General features: G+C 42.8%; 1 protein-coding gene across 1 annotated transcript in view; it reads right to left on the bottom strand.

Moving 5' to 3' along the window:
- RHOJ (ras homolog family member J) overlaps positions 1-24227 on the bottom strand; it is a 169035-nt gene that overhangs the window by 17004 nt on the left and 127804 nt on the right. The window lies entirely within an intron of this gene.

The following is a 24227-nucleotide window of genomic DNA, read 5'->3' as shown; positions in this document are numbered from 1 at the left end:
TCTAGCACATGGCCATTTTTTGAAACAAAAAGTTTAACTTTTTTCTGGTATGAAAGTGGCCATGTTCACTACTGGATTTTCGGATGTTAATCGGATTTGGACATCATATTGAAAATGCCCCTCCATATCTAGCATCCAAATTGTAATAAAAGGTTATACTCTACACTATATGGAGCTGGTTGACTTTGCTTATATATTTACACTTGGAGGAATTCTGTACAAAAATAATTGAAAGTTCTGCAAAATTCTTCACACTTTATTTGTAATTTTGTTATGAATAATTCTCCTATTATAAGGACTCGCTTCTCCCCCCAGGGATGCATTGCCCCACCATAACCACAACCACAGCATTTTCTCTCATCAGGTTCCACCTTCTCCATTTCTCTCTTAGCTTGTGCTCCTTTTCCTCCCCAGCTTTCTCTACCCCTTCTCCAAAGTATTCTCCTTCAGTGGCGTAGAGTCCAAATCATTTGAGGGACAAGGTGGAGTTCTTCTGCCCACCCATCTTAGGCCCAGGCCCACCCAAAATTGGGTGTCTGGCTACGCCCCTGTTCTCCTTTGGCAGAAAACTTCCGATTTTTCTCCCTCTCCTCCACCCAGTTTTTGTTCACTTGTTCTCTAACGTCTGCCTTCTAGAGCTCTCTCTCCCCATCCCTCAGCCTTTACTGCCTTCCCTATGCTTTCTCTCTAACTCCCAGCAAGATCCCTGTTTGGTCCACCCTCAAGGTATCTTCCCCCTTTCTCAGGCAAACCTCCATATTGCTAATTCTCCAATTCCCACAGTACACACACTCCATCCACCTTTTTTCCAGCTCCCACTTGCTCCATCCACCTTTTTCTTCAAATCCCCCCCCCCCCATGCTCTATCTATGCTTTTTCCAGGCCCCCCACTCCCTCTCTCCTCCCTGCATGAACACCACTCCAGAGCAGCAAGAGGAGAAGCAGCCCAGCCACACATTGAACTTCTTTCTCCACCTCTGCCATGCCGGACCCAACTGTTCCTTTGAGCCGCGTGGCCTCTGTACAGCCACACGACTTAAAGGAACTGCTGGGGACCAAGGCGGCAGAGAAGAAGGAATCAGCCTGACGTGAAGCTGAGCAGCTCCTCCTCTTGCCTCGCTGGAGCCATAAGTGTGCTGGGAGGGAAGGAGGCAGCCGGAAAGTGAACATCTCAGCTGCTCTGCGCTGCAAAAGCAGACTGCACAGATGTCTGTGTGGGAAAGGCAGAATTCTGCGCAGTCTGCAGAAGTGAGAATTCTGCTCAAATTCTGCATTGCGCAGTAGCGCAGAATTCCCCCGGTAGTATATTTTGCATAACATGATGATTTATGGTTCCTACTGTAAAATTTTGTTTTTCTGCTATAATACCCTTTCAAAGTTCATGATTATATCTACAATTATACAATACTATAAAACAACAAATATATTCACAGTAAACATGACATTTAATTCACTATTCTTGTGATACACATCCAGTCACGTTTTCAGGATACTAACAATGCTGTATTCATTTCATTTTTAAGCATTTATAACCCACCTATTTCATTGCTTCAGAACAGGTTTCAATCAACATTTTCAATAAAATACATACAAACACGACAATAAAACACAGCACTTTACAATAATTTCATATACAGTCCCTGTTTTTATTTATTTATTTGTTTGTTACATTTGTACCCCACATTTTCTCACCTATTTGTAGGCTCAATGTGGCTTACATTTTTTGAAGCTTAGAATCTAATGCAACAGACAGACAAGAAACACAGACAATTCACATAGGGCCTTCAAGTCAAAACAGTGTGGCAGCTGCAAGGAGTGAGGCCTAACAAGAGTCCATGTAAGGGATCAGCCTGTGGGTGATGAAAGGAGGCGGTATACATCACAAAAAGGCTTAAGTTTGGGCTTTTTCCTTGTGCAGCACTTTAAACTGACAAAATGCCAGGACTATGATCTCTGACCAGAACAGTTTTTATTGTTTTGTTATTGCTGTTGTTTTACTTGGAATCTGCACTTGATGTACCAGATAGGAGGAGAGAGATTGATAAGTACAGTTCAGGAGCGGGACCATGGTGATGGTGATGGTGTCTGAGGATCTCAGGGTGACAAAGCAATGCGACAAGGCAGTGGCCACAGCCAGAAGAATGCCAGGCTGCATAGAGGGGTATAACCAACAGAAGAAAGGAGGTGTTGATGCCCCTTCATGGTGAGGCCGAATTTGGAGTATTGTGTTCAGTTTTGGAGGCCGTATCTTGCTAAGGACATAAAGAGATTTGAAGTGGTTCAAGGAAAAGCGATGAAAATGGTATCACAAGAGGTTCACAGCGTCTATCTTTTTGGACCATTTACAGGGGGGAAAAAAACGTCCAAGGGAAAAACGCACAAAAACAAGCCCTTGGGATGTATGGGGTGGGGGGCAGCATTCTTAGTAGACTGGCCACATAGACATTCCAACAAAGCAGTGGGGCACTGCAGTAGACTTCACATAAAAGCTCTCAGGTACACCTCACTGTTATTCCGTTATATTGTATGGTGAGCCCACCAAAACCCACCAAAAATCTACTGTACTCAACTATACACCACTACAATATCCCTTATGTCTGCAGGTGTCACCTCTATGTAGGTACAATAGTTTTTGGTGGGCTTTGGAGGACTCACATTTTCCACCACAAGTGTAACAGTTATTTATTTATTTATTTATTTATTAGAATTCACTCAAGGTGGTATACAGCAAGAATAAGTCAAGCATAAGCAATAAACTACAGCAGTAAAAATATTCAAATAACAATACAAAGTACTTAGAATGTCGACAAAATACTATGGAAGCAGAGACTTATTTAATTAGCATACTACAATTTAACAAAGAGGGACGGTCCCTGCTCAGATGAGCTTACAATCTAAAGGACAAAATGTCAAGTTGGTGTAGTCTAGATTTCTTTTTTTTTTTTTTTTTTTTAATTGTTTTTATTGTGAAGAGAAACAAACCATACAAGAGTATAGGGAAAACACACATTCCCAAAGGTACAGACAGCAAAAAACAATTTCCATAGTCCAAATACACAATTGCAAACCTGTGATACATATTGGTAAATGCCTCTTACTGGAAACAAACCTAACCAGAATGCTCTGCATGTGTGCACTCCATCCCGTTTGCGGACCAGGCTTTCTGAGTATAGGTGTGGTGGTTAGGTGCCAAAGGCGACATTGAAGAGGTGGGCTTTGAGCAGTGATTTGGGCAGGGAGGGGGCTTGGCGTATGTGCTCAGGGAGTTTGTTCCACGCTTGAGGTGAGGCGAGGCAGAAAGGGCGGAGCCTGGAGTTGGTGGTGGTGGAGAAGGGTACTGAAAGGAGGGATTTGTCTAGAGAGCGGAGGTTACGGGTAGGAACGTAAGGGGAGATGAGGGTAGCGAGGTGAGGAGGGGCTGCAGATCGAGTGCATTTGTAGGTTAGTAGGAGAAGCTTGAACTGTATGCGGTACCTGATCGGAAGCCAGTGAAGTGACTTGAGGAGAGGGGTGATATGAGTATATCGGTCCAGGCGGAAGATAAGACATGCAGCCGAGTTCTGAATGGACTGAAGGGGGGATAGATGGCTAAGTGGGAGGCCAGTGAGGAGTAGGTTGCAGTAGTCAAGGCGAGAGGTAATGAGAGAGTGGATGAGAGTACGGGTGGTGTGCTCAGAGAGGAAAGGGCGAATTTTGCTAATGTTATAGAGGAAGAAGCGACAGGTCTTGGCTATCTGCTGGATATGTGCAGAGAAGGAGAGGGAGGAGTCGAAGATGACACCGAGGTTGCGGGCAGATGAGACAGGGACGATGAGGGTGTTATCAACTGAAATAGAGAGTGGAGGGAGAGGAGAAGTGGGTTTGGGTGGGAAGACAAGAAGTTCGGTCTTGGCCATGTTCAGTTTCAGGTGGCGATTGGACATCCATGCAGCAATGTCGGATAAGCAGGCCGATACTTTGGCCTGGGTTTCCGCAGTGATGTCTGGTGTGGAGAGATAAAGCTGGGTGTCGTCAGCATAGAGATGGTAGTGGAAGCCATGAGATGAAATCAGGGAGCCCAGGGAGCATAGAAACTCCGCACCTAGATGAGGCTGCTAGAAACGTCTTAATTTACACATTTCTGTAAATACCCGATTTATTTTTGGCCAGTTTCAATTTGACCGGCGAAGTTGATATTCAGCACTGGCTGGTTAACTTGAAACCGGGCAAAGATAGGCCTGCTATTTCGGCAGCCTAACTTGGCCGTCAAACTTAGCCGTGATGCGCTGAATATTGCCGGATAACCAGTTTTAAGTATTGGAGGCTGTGTGTTTAGTAAGTCTAGAATGTTTTAGCATGTAAGCTCTTTGAGCAGGGACTGTCTTTCTTCTATGTTTGTGCAGCGCTGTGTACGCTTTGTAGCGGTACAGAAATGCTAAATAGTAGTAGTAGTAGGCTATTTTTGCTGCGTTAAGCATGTCTAAATACTTAATGTAGCTTAAAATGGCTCTTAAATGATATGAATTATAAAGGACAGCTATGTACTTATAAATCTCAACTTTTTTTTTCACAACATAAAGCCTCTATGTAAATAAACATGGAAGGAAAAAGCCAATAAGCAGACAAAAAGCATCATTATTGCTCCAGAAAAAAACATAATTTAATAAAAAACCTTTCATATGTGGCATCTACTTAATATTTTTATATCAGATTTAATTACTTGCCTTTCCAAATTCAAACTAAAAGTTGGTTATAGTGGATATTTCTCTGCCCAGGGTTTATAATCTAGGGTCTTCACTAAGCTACAGTAATGCAAGTCTCATGTTTCTCAATGGGGCCTAATTATTAAAACAAATGTGCATTAATATGTAATAAAATATTAATGCCCTTTAGTAAATGAGATCCTGTTTATATTTGAGGTAATAGAGAATTAAGTGAATTGGCTGAGGTCACAACTTAAGTAGGAAAAAGAAGCAGGATTTGAACCTGGCTCTTCTGGTTCACAGGCCTCTGATCTCACATTAAGCTATTCTTCCACTTGTATAATGGAGTCTTTTGGTCCATGCAATTAATACAGGTTATGATCTCCAGCTGGATTCCACATGGTGGAAGAAGGAGAAGAGGTAGACCACTCAAGACCTGGTGCTCAACATTTAAAGAAGACCTGCAACTCTTGGCATCACCACCAGGGAGTTGGCAGAACCTACAGCAGCTGACAGACATTGTGGTTAAAGCAGTTAGCTTACCAGGGTTTAAAAAAAGGTTTGGCTAATTTCCTAAAAGAAAAGTCCATAAGCCATTATTAAGATGGACTTAGGAAAATCCACTGCTTATTTCTAGGATAAGCAGCATAAAATTTGTTTTATTGTCCTAGGATCTTGCCAGGTACTTGTGACCTCGATCGGCCACTGTTGGAAACAGGATACTGGGCTTGATGGACCTTCAGTCTTTTCCAGTATGGCAACGCTTATGTTCTAACCAGTTGGAGGGCACTAGTTGTCTAATGTGCCCAGTTGCACAGAAGGAACAAGTCTAAGGGGTCTTTTTACAAAGCAGTGGTGTTCCTAGGGGGGCTGACACCCGGGGCGGATCGCCGATGCGCCCCGCCCCCCGGGTGCAGCGCCCCCCTGGAACAGCATGACGCCCCCCCGGCGAAAGAACCCCCCCTGGGTGCACGCCGCTGATGGGGGGGGGGGGTGCTGCGCGCCTGCCGGCTCTTCGTTTTCATGCTCCCTCTGCCCCGGAACAGGAAGTAACCTGTTCCGGGGCAGAGGGAGCATGAAAACGAAGAGCCGACAGGCGCATGGCACCCCCCCAGCGGTGTGCACTCGGGGCGGACCACCCCCACCGCCCTCCCCTTGGTATGCCACTGTTACAAAGGTATGGGAAAAGTGACCTTAGTGGAGGCATAGCCTAGTGGTTAGTGCTGTGGACTTTGATCCTGCGGAATTGAGTTCAATTCCCACTCCAGCTCCTTGTGAATCTGGGCATCACTTAATCCTCCATTGCCCCTGGTACAAAATAAGTACCTGAATATATCTAAACCACTTTGAATATAGTTGCAAAAACCTCAGAAAGGCAGTATATCAAGTCCCATTTCCCTTTCCCTTATGAGGGTCTTTCCTGCACACTAAGGCCATTTTTTCCCACACTCAGAAATGGCTGATTTCCAATTTATGGCATTAATGGTCACCCTCTAATATTGGTCACAGTCTGGTTTCTGGTTTTGCTGGGAGAAAGGGACTATGCTGCTAAGTATTTCAAGCTGATGTTTTGCTATTTAATTAAAATCATATGTTCCTGTTGGGAGGTTTTTGCCAATGATGAAGAAGTCCTGCTCTACCATCCGATAGCTGGGAGCTTCTTGAGGCTTTTTCCTCCCTTTTCACTATTTTTATTATTTTCATTGCTTATTTACCTCTGTATAAGGAACCTCTACTTGTTCATTTGTGTTGACACCTACTAATGTTGCCATTAGCATGTGTAAAACCAAAAAAGAGGGACTCACCCAGAAAAATATCTCTCTATATAGACTATTAACAACAGATTGTGGACAATTCATTTCAGCACTAAGTACTGTAAAGTGCAAAAATGGACGAAAAGACCTCAGCAGGCTGTGGTTTTTAACAATTCTTCCTCATCATTGTTACCAACGATGAAAGGTGGAAAGCAATGCCAGAGCACATTGAAATCCCCTGACGAAACCTCGGGTGAAACAGGTCTCTGTTGGGATTCTGTTGAAAGACAAGTGCTTTTTTGCTTTTCTATGAGGAAAGAAGAGAAGATAGTGACTTATAGAAGTGTTTGCACAGGCGTTTTGCACATTATATTTTGCACAATAAATTTTGGAGGCTTTTGGCCGATGATTAGTCTTTTGTCTGTTGGTAACAATGTTGAGGAAGAATTGTTAAAAACCACAGACAGCTGAGGTCTTTGCCTCCATTTTTGTACTTTATAGTACTTGGTGCTGAAATCAATTGTCCACAATCTGTTGGTGGTGGCCATTAGCGTGTGGCCTTTTAAAAAGATTAGTGGGTGAGCCCTTACCGTCATCTATTTTGTAGGCAATAAGGGCTCATATGCGGCTGATTAAAATAGAAACCTCCACTCTCCACCTCCCCAGACATGCCCCTCTGCAAAGAAATTATTCTTTAGTGTGTGGTATGTGCACGTAGATTGCAAAATTTCCGTGGGCTCAGTGGTGTAGCCACAGGTGGGCCTGGGTGGGCCGGGGCCCACCCACTTAGGGCTCAGGCCCACCCAACAGTAGCACATGTTTAGTGGTAGCTGTGGGATCCCAAGCTCGGCCAGCTGAAGACTTCCTCCAGATGGTAACAAAAACGCTACTCTCCATGATACCGGCACCTGTGCATGTTCAGTTTTCAGCACATGCCTGCTGCAGACTGCCAAGGTGGAAAGAAGCGTTTTCCCACCAGCTGAGATATTTTTTGGGTGTGGGGGGGGGGGGGGGGGGGGGGGAGAACAATTGGTGCCCACCCACTTCTTACCTAGGCCCACCTAAAATCTGTTGTCTGGCTACGCCCCTGCATGGGATACCTCAGCCCTATCAAACTGCGGTAAGCGTGCGCTAGCATTTCCTGCAGCTTGGTAAAAGGATCACTAAGTAAGTAAGTATGAGCTCCAATAATCCTTGATTCTGCAGATGCACGTAATGCTGGTGAATTACTTTCTTGACCCAGAAGCTGCTAAACCAATCTTGGCTTTGTAACATTTTAATATTTTAAAAAAGAAACCACCAATCTTTGACTTAAAAGTAAGAATGACTGAAAAGGCTTTAAAACCACCTGCAAACTTAGAACTGCTGGAAGCTGCCTCGGGCAGGATTAGTGCAGGCATTACATTAACACTTGGGCAGACAGAACAGCCCTGCTCTGTTTAACAAGTTTCAAAACTCCTTTTGTCGTCAATAAAAGAACTAGTGACTAAGACCATTAGTGGACTTACCTGTTGAAAAGAAGCAGTAAAGCCAGATTTAAACTGAGTACTTCTTAAGATGTGTCCCCAATTAACGAGTACTGAACTTCTAGCACATAGGGTTTGATTCACTGGAAATATTTTTGGTCTCTGGATGATGAGTAGTAGAAAACCCCCCAAATAGCAGTTAGTATAAAAATAGGTATTTGAAAGCTAATTTGTGGCTCCATTAGATCTCACGTTCCTTCAGTCAGTTGTAGGTACCGTGGAAGCAGCATTTAAAACCCCTGGGTAGGGAGGGAGTCATGGCTATTGCTCAAGGGTGACACTCAGTTGTTGGATTGAGGGTCCGTGAATACAGGGTTCAAGAAGGAAACCTGGCACATGGCTTTTAGCCCAAGACTATCACAACAATAATCAGATTTAGGTACATGAAAAAGGATGAAAATTGTCAGCAGGACCAACTCAAGGGACTGTGGTAACTGAGCTGTTTGTATCTTTCCTTCCCTCTGTCACTATCTTCTCCTCTCAAGGCCCCCTTCCTCCCTAACTGATGATAAAGGATATCAAAATCTCAGTTCAGCATGTCTCCTTTCTTCCTTCCCTGTGGATACTGAACTGTAGGCAGAGGGACAGAGGGAATGGAAGGAGAGAGATATGGTAGACTGCAATTCTGGTGCTCTAGACCAGTGCTTCACCTGATCCATAGGTTGAGCCAGCCCTGATTCTCAGCTAGTTAGCTGCCAGTGAAGGCTCATGGTGTTGGGATTCCAGCTCTGGTTTCGACGGAGTTGCAAGTCCAAAGAAATAGAAGGAAACTTCTGGTTCAAATAGTAAGGTATTCTGGAGATATTCAGCAAACCTCAAGTACATTAGTGTTACTTGGTCCCTGTTCACTTTTGCACATTTTTAAAACTGTAGTTTCAAAAATTGCCACAAAGAAAGAAATGCAAACAATCAGCTGACGTAGAACAGAAGAAATTTAACCTAATACGATTGCTATATACTCAAAGCATCCCAGCCTCTATCATGAGAGGATACAAGGAAATGTTCATACCGGAACTGGCGAATGCCTTTATGGTATTCACGTAAGCCACATTGAGACTGCAAATAGGTGGGAAAATGTGGGATACAAATGGAACACATAAATAAATAATACAATCTAACCTATATTTTCATAAGCCCAAGACACTAACCACTGGCTAGGTCTACTTTTTTGCAATCAAGTATCTCTCTAATTGTGAGCAATCATAAATAACTTAATTACTATGCTGATACCTTACTAGATAGACACTTGTTGCATTGGAAGTTCAAAAGAAATGAAGTTCCCAGTGCAAGTGTCCTAGCTTTTAATGAAGGAAAAGACCTTCACCTTAATTAAGTGGCTCTGGCCATACTAGCAAACATCTGCAATTTTTTTTCCATAAAAAGAAAATCTTTCCTTTGAAAATAAGTCTTCAAAACTAAACTTGTATCTACTTCAGAGACAAAAGAGACCAAGAGGGCAGCCCATGTTGAAACCTCCTCTCAGAAAGTCTCAAGAAAGTTTGTAAGATCAAAACCCACACCCATTTGTAAATCGTCAAAACACTCCCCCTCTTCCCTTTGCTTAAGAACTTTTGAACTTTCGAAGGTTTGAAAGGGGATCTGATCTCCATGGCTGCACATTTTAACATTCATTATTTTTCTACATGCTAATAGTTAATGGGCTACTTTTGTAGCTCATTAACTCGTCAGTCTAGGCTTTTGTGTTAAAGTATGTTAATGGCTGATGTTATTGCACTTTAGTATACAGACCTCTTAGAAAGCTAAGGGCAGGCATCCCCAGTGGGAAAAATGACACTATCCCTTTAAAAATCAGTTTTTGCCTTGGAAAGCATAGGCAGATTTTAAAAATAGGAGACAGTCCTTAAATGTTTGGGGGTGAGGTGTATATACTGCCCATACCTGTTTGTGTACACAGAGCCTGTATTATTTATTTAGATTTTGCTCACATTTTTTTCAGTAGTAGCTCAAGGTGAATTATATTCAGGTACTCTGGATATTTCTCTGTCCCAGGAGGGCTCACAATCTAAGTTTGTACCTGAGACAATGGAGGGTTAAGTGACTTGCCCAAGCTCACAAGGAGCAACAGTGGGATTTGAACTGGCCACCTCTGGATTACAAGACTGGTGTTCTAACCACTAGGCCACTCCTCTACTCCTACCTTAGCCTACCTTAGGCCTATGCACCAAACTATCTCTGCATCATAACCATACTGTCAAGGATTTCTTTGTGCCCTGCATCTTAGGTTCCGACATCTTCCAAGGACAGGTTGTTTATGTGAAAGGACTCTTCGCAGTCTTCATCCTCAGATTCAGAGCTGAGGTAACCTTGGTTGGCACCTTTGTTAGTGAACCATCCTGTACTGGTCTGATAATAAGAACCATTTGGTCTGCTCAGTGTCCTCATTATCCAAGGTCTTCCCTCAACCAATGTTCATATTCACACATGGTGCAAGCCAGATATTGTGTGGCCAGACCATCCAATCAGAGAACTGTTTTATATGGGACATGCTCTCTAACATATAATCAGGGGGCTTGCTTGATAAGCAGAATGACTGCCTGATATTTAATGCTATTTAACCAGTCAGAACGGATGCTGACCAGTTAAATAAGAGCTTAACCGGCTATCCGCCGATATTCAGATGGCGGATAACCGGTTATATCACACTATATAACCGGCTATCCGCCAATTTTTAAACTGGGTTTGGCAGCCATATTTGGCTGCGTCAGACCCTGGTATATTTTTGGCTGGTTTAAAGATAACTGGCTATTTCGACATTGCCGGTTATCTTCAAACCGGTTGAAAAACCCTAGATATTCAATGCTTGTCACCGGAAATGGCCTGGCATTGAAAATCTGGGTTCAGCGCAGACCGCGGGAGGCAGCACGGCTATTTCCCGCAGTCTGAATATCAGGGCCAGAGACTTTAGAGCTTTCAGGCTTACTAGCCACTTTTCCCTAATAGATGCCACCTTACCATGTAAGACAGTGGTTTTCAACCCAGTCGGGTTTTTCAGGACATCCTGGCTAGGTGTGCCCCAAGGACTGGTTTGAAATCCTCTGATCTAAGATTTAGTCTATTTATGTGCTTTCGAGTTTTGAGCACTTAGGGATCCTTTCACTAAGCTGCAGTAAAAAGTGGCCTTAGCACATCCCTACATGGGTCTTTCCCACACATTAAGATCATTTTTACTGCAGCCGTAAAATGGCCAATTTTTATGTTTTGTATTAATAGCTATGTGCTAATGCGCAATTTGAGGATTTTACATGCGGTGTTATTAACTAAATCCAGGAATCTATAAGAGGAGGGGACAGGGGGAAAATACTAATTCAAAAGAACAATATTGGATAGATAAATTAAAAACTCTTAATCCACAGGGTTTAAATATAGCCATTGAGTGACTGTGGTCTGTGACTTTTTAAAGCAAAGGTTGCAATCTGGAAGTTGTAAAGTTTATAAAATAGGATCACACTTGGACCTTTTGGAATTTAATGCTTTTGAACCAATAGGAAACAGTCTCTCCTGATTGGTTAAGGACTTTAGGCATCCTTTTAAAACTCAGGCGCCATTTTGAAAATTGATACTCTTAAAACTGAACATATTCCAAGGCTTGGTAAGAAAACTTTATCAAGAATTATCTATATTCTGTTGATGTGAGAAATAATACTATAATCTTAAGCTGGTAGTCAAGTAAGCATAGTCTGAATAATTTGCTAAACATGTCTTTTAGGGTACTGAAAGTGCTGCATAATAAAAATGCTCCTGATGAAGCCAGGGTGAAACAGCTGTGCTGTACAGCGTAGCAGCGCTGCTTCAGAAAAGTACTTGGGAAAATCTGAATACTTTATGGAAAAAGAAAAAAAATGTTAAAATTTTTAAAAAATTGTGCAGAGGTGTTTTTTTTTTTTTTTATAGGACTAATGAAGAAGTAAGGTGGGTCATTAGTCCAAGTTTACTTTAGATGTGACCTTTTTGCTCCTTGTATTTTTTATTTATAAGAAATTAATCGTCACTTGCTATTTCCATATAGTGATATTTTCAGAGGAGCAAGTATAGCCAGTGAAGATAGCTGTGTTCCATTAGCGCAAGGTCAATTAAAAAAATTACCACATGAACACTTACCGCTACCCATTTTATAGGCGGTAAAGGCCCACGTAGTATCCCTGTGCTAACCAATTATGGCTAGATTCAGTAAATGGTGCCTAAAAAATCTGCACCGAAAAAAACCTGCTTAAGCATTATAGTCATGTGTAAATATAGGCTCAACCATTTGCACCAACGAAAATGTGGTGCAAATGCCCCTGCCTAAATTTATGTGCAGAGCACCATTATTCTGTAATTATGCATGCAACTCAAAGCCATGTCCCATTCCGCCCTGAAACACCTATGACCGTCCCCTTTCCATGCCCCCTTTTTCAGGTCATGTGTAAAGTTTAGGTGCGGATCCCACCCCCATTATGGCTATTCTTATGTCTGGGCTTCTGCACTGAATATTCAGTTTATGCGGAGTCAGCTAACACATAGCTGGTTATGTCAATATTCAGAACTTAACCAGACATGGGTTGCCAATAGGAATGTATTCAGTCGGTTACCCTGGCTGCTTAAGTGCTGAATATTGGCATTTAACAGACCAAGTGCTGACTCCGTCCCCAAAACATCCCCAAAATAGCAAGTTTTAATTTAGACACTAACTGCTAATTTTCAGTGGTGATAACCAGTTAAGCGCCACTGATAATTAGTGGACAGCCCTGAACAAGCCATTTCTGGCCTTCTAAATCATTTTGAATATCGACCAGTTATAGTAGAATTCCAAAAATTCGGACTGCTCAGGATCGGGTCAGTCAAGTCTTGTGTGCTCTCCCTCCATTCCAGGCCCTTCATTCACTCGCCCAGCAGTGGTGTAGCCACAGGTGGGCTGAGGTGGGACAGGGCCCACCTACATAAGGCTCAGGCTCACCCAACAGTAGTACAAATTAAGCGGTAGCTGGTGGGGATCCCAATTTCTGCCAGCTGAAGACTTCCCCCTTATGATAACGAAAATGCTGCTTTCCACGGTACTGGTACCTACGCATGCTCAGTTTTCAGCGCATGCCCACTGCAGACTGCCAAGGTGGAGAGAAGCAGTTTTTCACCAGCTGAGATTTTTTTTGGTGGGGTGGAGAACACTTGGTGCCCACCCACTTCTAGCCTAGGCCCACCCAAAATCTGCTGTCTGGCTACGCCCCTGTCTCCCAGGCCCTCAAGGCTCCCCCCTCCCGTGGCTACACCTCCCTTTTCCTTCCCTTCCTCCATCCCCACACTCTCACTCATCTGAAAGACCACAAGTCTCAGGATAAAGATCATGTTAGAGTAATCACAGAATGAATTGTGGGTGCATGGAAAGGTCTCCTAGGTAGCTGCACTCTCTCTCGCCATTCCCTGCACTTCTCTCAGTCTCCCAGGCCCCCAATGCTCCCAATGGCTATGCCCCCCCTTCCTTCCCTACCCCCCCCCCCGTCCTACCTGCTTGCGCTCTCTCTAACCTGTCCTGAAGTCTTTGCAGCACCAGCAACAACCTTACTCACTAGCTGCCTCCAGCATGCACCAGGCCTTTCCCTTCTGACCAGTACCGCCCCTTCCGAAGACAGGAAGTTGCATCAAAAGGGGGGATGGGTCAGAAAGGAATGGCCCCTGCATGCTGGAGGCAGCCACCGGTGAGTAAGGCTGCCACTGCCACTGGTGCTGCAAATACTTCAGAACAGGTTAGAGAGAGAGAGCAAGCGGGCAGGGCCAAGAGTGTAGGGAAAGATGCTGGAGCATGTGGGGAGGGAGGGGGAGGTAAGGAAGGGGGAGACATAGCCACAGGGGGGGCCTTGGGGACCTGGAAAAGTGAGTGAAGGGCTAGGAAAGGAGGGAGAGCACGCAGGGCCAGGAATGGAGGAAGAGAAGCTGTACCTTGTTGAAGTGTGTGTGTGGGGGGGGGGGGGGGGGGGGGGAGTCTGGATTCTCGGGCAGTTGGCACGCAAATTTAAAGGGTCTGGATTCATTAACTTATGAGCTCCAAAAGGAAGCTTTCTTTTGACACACTGCAAGTGTTGTAATGATTTGCTAGCAGTAAAAACAGCTGAGGGGAGATATGACAGAGGTCTATAAAATAATGAGTGGTCTGGGATAGTCTTCAACACACTCTGTTGAAGTATAGGAACAATTTTCATGCATGTCAAGGAATGCAGAGAACAAACCCCTTTAGAGATATTAACACCAGTGTGCACAACTTGCCATTGAGCCATCTGCCAACACTAGAATAATTCCTTTTTGTAGATTTTATAAATATGTCACCTATATGTTGACTCTATAAAAACAAAAATTGGCAAGACTGAAATGTTACACAGGTGTTCAATAGTGTTATATATAGCTTTACATAGAAAAGGAGAAAATTAGAAGGAGCTTTACTCTGGATGCCAAATGCTCACTGTTCAGTGACTGCCTCCTGGATTTATCAAGAAGTGACTGTGGGAGAGCATAGCTCTAACAGAGTGCAGATGAAGCCCTGAATAAGGGAGAAAATTACTCTAATGTTAATTAAAATGTGTGCCTGTGGGTAGCAGCTTCACAAAGCCAACTTTTTCAATCGGCTAAGTAGATGTGACGTTTCCCCTCAACATCCCCAAAATAGCAAGTTTTAATTTAGACACTAACTGCTAATTTTCAGTGGTGATAACCAGTTAAGCGCCACTGATAATTAGTGGACAGCCCTGTACAAGCCATTTCTGGCCTTCTAAATCATTTTGAATATCGACCAGTTATAGTAGAATTCCAAAAATTCGGACTGCTCAGGATCTGCATGTAAATCCTAGCACGCGTATGTTTTTGGTGGCTTGTTTAGGGGGCCTTTCAGGACCGTTCTTATGAATGACGCACGTTCTTACAGAATACACCTGATCTGTGCATAATTTAGGTGCTGGCATTTATGCCTGCTGGCAACTTAAGTTGTGCGCAGATTAGGCGCTATTTATAAAGTGCGAATGCCCTTTACAGAATACTGGTCCACATATAATTTTTTCGGTACAGATTTTTTGGCGCAATTTACTGAATTTTGTCCTTTATATAACGTGAGCTTTTTGCTTTGACCAGAGCACCTCAGATCTTCCCCATGGCCAGAAGATGGCAGCAGATACATTTAGATTTGAGGAACTTGAACAAACTTGCTAAGTCTGATAACCTGTACATACTTAAGGTTTTATTTATTTATTTATTTGTTGCATTTGTATCCCGCATTTTCCCACCATTTTGCAGGCTCAATGTGGCTTACATTATGCCGTAATGGCGATCGCCATTTCCCGGAATGAGAAATACAAAGTAGTATTGCATTGGAGTTCATAAACGATAGACTACATTATAGAGTAAGTTAGATGCTAGTCTTAATTCTGAACAAGGTGGAGACTTCAATAAACCCGGACGCTAATAGCAATTTTTTGCATCTTTAACTGGGGTTGTTCATAGTCATCATTGGTCTCACCTCCTTGTGAGTTTTTTGAATCTTTTTAAAATTGTTTTTATTTCCTGCATTTGTATCCCACATTTTCCCACCTCTTTGCAGGCTCAATGTGGCTTACATTATGCCGTAATGGCGATCGCCATTTCCGGTATGAAAAGATACAAAGTATTATTACATTTTAAATACAGAAAATGATAAAATAAAATGACAAGTAAGTAAATATAGAGTTCGTTTCAGGCATTAAACAACAGGGGTGATATACAACATTCAACAGCAACAATGTAATTGAAGTAAACAGATAAAAGGAGTTGAAAGTTATCTTGTTCTAGTAGAGTTTTGATATCAGGTCATTTATGAAGGATCCTTATTATAGGTCTTTTTATGACAGAGACATAAGTTCAAATAAACGGGCCCCAGAGCACGTGGACACTCCACCTCAGAATGCCTTTGAAAGATTTTATCAAAACAAGGAAGTTAGGGCATCCTGACAGGTTGCAATAAAGGCAGAAGCTGCCCAGGTGATTTTAAGTTTAAAATAGATAGAATTGAAAGGGTTGGAAATTATCCTTGTCAAGTGCTAAAAAGGATACAAATATAAATAAGAAACATACTTAGTAATGTCTGCATATAAATATTACAAGTGCCAGTTCTATTGCATATATGTTTCTATATGTTGCATCCCACACATTTATACATGGCTGCACATCCTATCTTCAACGGGGATCATCAGATTACTTTGATCACCAAATCAGATTACTTTGTTTAGTGTTTGAGATATGCTTTAGATTTTGAATTGATCTCCACACTGTAAATATAAGGTCTCCTTCATTTGATTGATCTATATGTTGCATGGCATGTTTCTATAACTGAGATTAAATATACATGCTACCAAGGATACGGCAGTTGTTTTGCATTCAACAATATGGTGGCTCTGTGGTGGTGGTGGTGGTGGGAGGGGGCAGCTTCAACTTTTTGACATCATGCCATCTCCTGTCATTAAGCGTCCTTGGACCAAGCAGAGAGAAGGACCGACAGCCAGAAGCAGCAGCTCATCTTTAGCTCTGCTCGCGACTCACTGGTTTTTGAGAAGGGGGGGGGGCATATGTTGGACCAGCGGTGGGGGAAGGGAGAGGGGAAGAGGGAGAGAATTGTCAGACCCATGGGAGGGAAGGGAGGGAGAGTTGCTGGATCATGAGGGCAGCAGGGAGCCAATGCATGAGATCAGACCCTTTAAACATGTGAGCTGGAGAAGGGGCCCCCAATGCCTGTGTCACATGCCAAATGTGTGTGACTTGACATGACTGTGTATACTTAACCCCCAAACAACTCCACATTTAAACATCAGGTATAGGTTGTTGTGGGAAATACCTTATTTGAAAATTGGACTTGTTTCTACAGGCTGAAAAGTATCGGCACACATTTAAGGTTAACATTAGCAGATAAAATGTTCAGAAATATTTTACAGCAGCTTAAAAGCTGCTTCTTTGTCTTGTTTCCCTCGTGTACTGTGTCCACAGCATTTTGCTTTCAAGCAGCCCTGAGTTTTTCATACTGATTGTCTTGTTTCTTTGTATTTACTTTTCTTTGATAGGATGTTTACATTTGATGTAGCTTTTATTTTTGTTAATGTCATCAATCGTGCATGTTATCAAGCAATAGGGTGCGCTATTGTTCTGTGCTACACAGTACTTGCTGACAGGCCACACGATTGATGATGTAGGGAAAAAAAAACGTAATTTTGCTTTTTTTCCTTTATTTCAGGTTAAAAATGATATGAAATGACATGAGAAAGGTCGTTGGCATTTTCCATGTGATTTCAACTGAATTCACATCCCTTCCAATATTACATTAAAAAATAGTTTAGCAGTGTAAACTTTTCTCCAGTACCTTTCTACAGTAATCAAACTGTTTTTACAGTTCTTTGCAGGCCCAGTTTACTGGAGACTTGCCTTGGGTATGTGGAAGGAATCTTTGTAGTTCATTTAATTGTAAGGATTTTCAACAGTGTATAAAGTGCAGCAGTCCTGTTACGCTTACAATTTAGTACCCTATTTGGAAATATGTGGAGGTGTTCAAGCTATAATAGACACAGGAGTAACTATCCATAAGACAGAGACCTGAGCTGACCCTCAGTATCTGTTTTGCAGCCTGAGATAAACAGCCGGGTTTTATTTCCATTGCAAAGCAATGGAAGTAAAACCCGGCTGGTTCAATCTGTCCTCCTTTTTCTGGAGCCATATGGTAACCCTACTAGCAACTGACCCACCGAAAGTGTAACACCAGACACTTGGCTGCTGTTGTGGCTCAGGAAGCTTCATACAACATGAAAGCAACTGCTTAGATAAAAGGAAATGTGCAGCTATCAGAGCTGCAGTTAGTGGAGGAGGGGGATTGAGGGTAGGGTTACCATATGTCCGGATATACCCGAACATGTCCTCTTTTTGAGGACATATCCGGGCAACCAGGTGGGTTTTGCCAATCTGCCTGTTTGTCCGGATTTCCGGACAAACGGGCAGGCTGGTGGGCAGGCTGTCCTATAGGACATATGGCCACCGAGAGTTGAAGTGACCTCGCGAGACTTCAACTCTCGGCGGCCATTTTGAATCGGCGCTGAGATCACGAACAGGAAGGATGCATGCAGGGAAGTGCTCCGGGCAGGAAAGAGGGGGCTCTTTCCTGCCCTGAAGAGGTCACTAGACCATCGGGCAGTAGTAAGGTAAGGGGAGGGGGGTGACGGGGAGGGGGAGTGACAGGGTGTGTGACAGGGGGGAGGGGAAAATGTGACAGGGGCGGAGCAAGGGCGACAAAGGGGGCAGGGCGGGGTGTGAAAGGGGGCGGGGCATATGTCCTCCTTTTGGGGGGACAAAATATGGTAACCCTAATTGAGGGGACCTCAGGTTAGACACAGAGACATTTAACTACGTCCACTACAGGAGGAGAGATTGTTTCAATTGAAAAGAAGCTTTGGAATGAGGGGGCGTAGGATGAAGGTGAGAGGGGATAGACTCAGGAGTAATCTAAGGAAATGCTTCTTTATAGAAAGTGTAGTGAATGCATGGAATGGCCTCCCAGTGGAGGTGGTGAAAGGGGAAAGGGAATGGGACTTGATATGCCACCTTTCTGTGGTTGTTGCAACTACATTCAAAGTGGTTTACATATTATGTACAGGTACTTATTTGTACCTGGGACAATGGAGGGTTAAATGACTTGCCCAGAGTCACAAAGAGCTGCAGTGAGAATTGAACCTAGTTCCCTAAGATCAAAGTCCCCTGTACTAACCACTAGGCTACACCTTCACCCTACTGAATACAAAGATGGTAACTGAATTTAAGAAAGTATGCGACAAGCACATAGGAGCTCTGAGATAGCGAGGGAGGAATAGTAGATGGTATGGATAGGCAGACTGGATAGACCATATCGTCTTTGTCTGCCCTCATTTTCTGTGTTTCGGTGGGGCCCTTTTAATAAACTATGTTAAAATTATCGGACTTTAATCCACAGTAACTGCAAATTTAACCCGGCAGCTATTAGGGGTGTTCCAGTATGGCCTATCACAGGTCATCCATTAACACTCACATTAATGTGTGGTACCTGCTCCTGGTTAATGCAGAAACACTTAACACCTTTTATTTAGGAGATGGTAAGTGATACGTTAACTCTATGTTAGTCAATTAGCATGCGGTACGTGTAGCACATTACCTGCCAAATGCCTTCAATATTACTCTCTGCCTATGCCACACTACCTGATACAAAAAGCACTTAATGCATGATTCACTGTTTGGTAACTGTTAAATTATCGCAAAGCCCCTTAATGTGGCTCTACACTAGCAGTTACTGCATGGTAAACCATAAGTTAAGTGCTGAAAAATAAGATGGGACAGTTGGTATATAGCACTAAATAAAGAGGTAGATATAATAGGCATCTTAGAGACCTGGTGGAAGGAGGACAATCAATGGGACACTGTCAGGCTCATTTTCGAAAGAGAAGGACACCCATCTTTCGACACAAATCGGAAGATGGGCGTCCTTCTCACAGGGTCGACCAAATCGGCATAATCGAAAGCCGATTTTGTGCGTCCTCAACTGCTTTCCATCGCAGGGATGACCAAAGTTCATGGGGGCATGTTGGAGGTGTAGCGAAGGCGGGACTGGGGCGTGCCTAACACATGGGCATCCTCAACCCATAATGGAAAAAAAAGGGCGTCCCTGACAAGCACTTGAACGACTTTACCTGGTCCTGTTTTTCTTACTACCAAGCCACAAAAAAGGTGCCTGAATTGACCAGATGACCACCGGAGAGAATCGGGGATCACCTCCCCTTACTCCGCCAGTGGTCAATAACCTCCTCCCACCCTCAAAAAACATCTTTGCAAATATTTTGTGCCAGCTTCTATGCCAGCCTCAAATGTCATACTCAGGTCCATCACAGCAGTATGCAGGTCCCTGGAGCAGTTTTAGTGGGTGCAGTGCACTTCAGCCAGGTGGACCCAGGCCCATCCCCCCCACCCGTTAAACTTGTGGTGGTAAATGTGAGCCCTCCAAAACCCACCAGAAACCCACTATACCCACATCTAGGTGCCCCCTTCACCCATAAGGGCTATGGTAGTGGTGTACAGTTGTGGGTAGTGGGTTTTGGGGGGGGGGGGTTGGGGGGCTCAGCACACAAGGTAAGGGAGCTATGTACCTGGGAGCAATTTATGAAGTCCACTGCAGTGCCCCCTAGGTTGCCCGGTTGGTGTCCTGGCATGTCAGGGGGACCAGTGCACTACGAATGCTGGTTCCTCCCACGACCAAAGGGCTTGCATTTGGTCGTTTCTGAGATGGGTGTCCTTGGTTTCCATTATCGCTGAAAATCAGAAATGACCAAGTCTAGGGATGACCATCTCTAAGGACGACCTAAATTTCAAGATTTGGGCGTCCCTGACCGTATTATCGAAACGAAAGATGTACGTCCATCTTGTTTCGATAATATTGGTTTCCCCGCCCCTCCACCGGGACATTTTGCGAGGACGTCCTCAGCAAAACTTGGGCATCTCTTTCGATTATGCCCCTCTGTGTGATCAGGGTACAAATTATATTGCAATGACAGAATGGATCAGATTGGAGGGGGGGTGCTTTGTGTTAAAGAGGGAATTCAGTCAAACTAAATAAATATTCTACATGAAACAGATAGCAGCGTGGAATCCTTATGGATAGAAATTCCATGTGTGAAGGGAAAGAGTATACTGGTAGGGCTGTACTACTGTCTGCCAGGTCAGAACGAACAGATGGATAAACAAATGTTTACAGAAATGAGGAAAGCTGGCAAATTGGGCAACATTATAAGAATGGGTGATTCCAATTACTCCAATATTGACTGTATAAATATTAGATCAAGGAGCACTAGGAAGGTAAAATTCTTAGATGTAATAAATGACTACGTCTTGGAGCAACTGTTCCAAGAACCAAGCGGGGGAGCTATTTTAGATCTAGTCCTTAGTGGAATGCAGGGCATGGTACAAGAGATAACAGTGTTGGATCTGCTGGGAAACCGTGATCATAACATGATCAAATTTGAGCTGGTATCTGGAGTGATGTCACTAAGGAAATCTACTATAGCAGCATTTAATCTTCAGAAGGGCGACTATGACAGAATGAGGAAAATGGTTAAAAAGAAACTAAAAGGGTCAGCCACAAAGGTTAGGACTTTACAGCAGGCATGAATGTTGTTGAAAAATACCATCGTGGAAGCCCAGACCAGATATATTCCATGTATTAACAAAGGAGGAAAGAAGAGCAAACAACAGTCAGCATGGTTAAAAGGTGGAATGAAAGAGGCTATTACAGCCAAAACGACATCCTTCAAAGAATGGCAAAATGATCTGAATGAAGAAAATAAGAACCAACATAAGCATGGGCAAGCTAGATGCAAAGCATTGATAAAGAAGGCTAAAAGAGAATATGAAGAAAAAGTCATAATAACACCTTTTTCAGGCATATCAGAAGCAGAAAGCCTGTGAGGGAATCAATGGGACCGTTAGATCATGAAGGAGCAAAAGAGGAACTCAGGGAGGTCAAGTCCATAGCAGAGAGACTGAATGAATTTTTTGCTTTGGTTTTTACGGATGAAGATGTAAGAGATCTACCTGTACTGGAAATGGTTTTCAAGGGTGACAATGTGGAGGAACTGAAAGAAATCTCGGTGAACCTGGAAGACGTACTGAGCCAAATTGACAAGTTAAAGAGTGATAAATCACCTGAACTAGATAGAATACATGCCAGGGTACTCAAAGAAACTCAAATATCAAATTTCTGATCTGCTGTTAGTGATCTGTAACCTGTCGTTAAAATCGTCCATAGTAGGCTAAGTTGCTGTGAGCCTCTACCTCCGTGTTCAAACAAAATGCCTAAACGAAGAGGGAGAACAACCGGTAGAGCTTCCCCGTTACCTCCCTCTTTACCTGGTCCGATGGATCGCTTTTTGAGACCGCAGGGAGCTACTTCAGACGACGGAATGCTGCCAGTAGAGAACGTCGGCGAATTGGAGATTGCGGCTTCTCCTGGCTTAGAAGTCACTCTGAGCCCCGCTGCACCCACTCCTCCTCCCCAGCCGATAGGCGCAAGTTCCTTCCTTACTGAATCGACGGGGTACACTCTGGAAGGTGGTAAGGGCCCAGAAGAACGCCGATTGGAAGCTTCGTTTACATCTCAGGTCGGAACAGAGGGCAGTTTGCCCATGGAATCGCCGCGGATCGAGGGGAGAGGAGCTGAGGGACTGAGTGAGATCCGTGAGCGGTCTTCTGTAAGGTTTGAAATGCCTAAAGAGTTAGCAGCTAAACCGAAAGAAGTAACGTTAGATGCATTATGAGACCTAGTTTCTAACTTGGGACAAACTTTCCTAAAACAGATTAATGAAGTGTTACCAAAAGTAAAATCCTTAGAAATTGACTTTCAAAAAAAAGGTGAGCAGTTTAAAGAGTTGAATGACAAAGTGGATAAAATGGATCAAAGAATTGCGATGATAGAAACAATACAACCTGTTATGACAAAAGATTTGACAAAGCTTAGACTGAACACTGAAATTTTCGATAATTATACTAAAAGTCATAACTTGAGATTTGTTAACTTTCCTAGAGTACAGAATGTTGCTCCTTTGGAGATGTTGAAACGCTATATGCATGAAATCTTGATGATTCCTGATTCGAATTTACCACCATTAACTATGGCATATTATATTCCTGGGAAGGATTTGAATCAATCTGATAATCCGATTGATGTTTCTCTTTTGCTTCAGACTTCTGACTCTGAACTTGCAACTGCCGCTACGTTAGTGACGACGGTTGCATTATTACCAGACAAAAATTGGATCTTTCGTTTATTTTTCCGAAATAAAGATAAGCCTTTTTTGGGCTTTAAAGTATTATTATTTCCTGACGTCTCTAAGGAGACTAGAAGACGGAGGAAACAATTTTTGCTCCTTAGGCCTGAAATTTTGCACTTGGGGGGAACCTTTTTTTAAGATATCCCTGCAAGTGCATAGTAAGGCTTAGGGAGAAGAAATATGTATTTACAGAACCTGCTCACGTTTCGGCACTCATAGCCTCAGTAAAAGTGGATAAGCATTAAATAATAAGTTAACTCCTCTTAGCAAGGTTTGCATTATCCTGTACATTTTCCTTTTTGTTATTTACTCCTGTAGATTTCCTAAATCTTGGATCCCGAATTTATGGACTTGAGTATAAGTTACCTTTGAAAATGTATATTTTCTTTTTTCTTTTTTTTATTTTAAAGATATACATAATATTCAAACAAGAATAATAATACACAATTATGAAATATCATAAGGAAATAAAAGAAAAAAAAAAAGGGAATTGACACATTTCCATCGTCCACAATTTAACAAGAAATGATCCAAGAATTTAGATAATTATCAAGCTATGAAAAAAAACCCATGCTTTTAAACAAATCTATTTAAATCAAAGACTGCGCCTTGCCCTGTGGACTCACTCCAAATTGCTATACAGTGTTACATTCAGGTCTAAAGTCTCACAACAACACTCTCTTTACTTTTAAGAAAATTATCCAACTGATTAGGTTAAAAAAATTGATATTGCTTAGTGTGGAGTAAAATCCTACACACACAAGGAAATTTCAAGAGAAAATTTGCTCCCAGGGCTATTGCCCTTGGACACAAAACAAGAAATGACTTACGTCACTTTTGGGTTTCCCTGGATAAATCCGGGAAAACCCGTACTTTTGAACCTAGAAATAAAGAATTCAAATGTCTTAGGGAAAGTCTGAGAACTGCATCTCTATCTAATTCTAGTGCAAAAGTCACCAACAAAGTGGTTCTTTGGGTGACCACCTCCAAAGAAGATTCCAGGAAGGCCGTTAAATTCATTGGGTTTTGAGGGTTTAAATTTTCTGGGACTAGCCCAGTACCTTGAATATAATATGCCCTTGTAATCGGTGGCAACGAAGTCTCGGGCATTCCCAGAATATCAACTAGATATTTCTTAACCATTTGTACAGGTGATATAAGAGGTGATTTTGGAAAATTTATAATACGTAGGTTAAGTCTCTTGGATTGATTTTCCAAATATTCCATGCGCTTAGAAGCAAAGTTCCTTTCTTTAATTAAAGATTGTTCCACAAGTTCCATTTTTTCAACTTTTTGAGAGAGGCTTTTTACTTCAGTCGCATGAACCTCATTAATTTGTATTTGTTTTAATGCAGCTTCAGCTAAAACTTTAATAGTTTCTGTATTCTTTGAAATAGCTGATTGTAAAGTTGAGAGAGTTGTGGAATTTAG

Source organism: Microcaecilia unicolor, chromosome 9, assembly GCF_901765095.1.
Source record: "Microcaecilia unicolor chromosome 9, aMicUni1.1, whole genome shotgun sequence".
In the NCBI taxonomy this organism is placed as follows: domain Eukaryota; kingdom Metazoa; phylum Chordata; class Amphibia; order Gymnophiona; family Siphonopidae; genus Microcaecilia; species Microcaecilia unicolor.
Note: the sequence above shows the minus strand (reverse complement) of the source record. Positions and strands in the feature narration are given on the sequence as shown.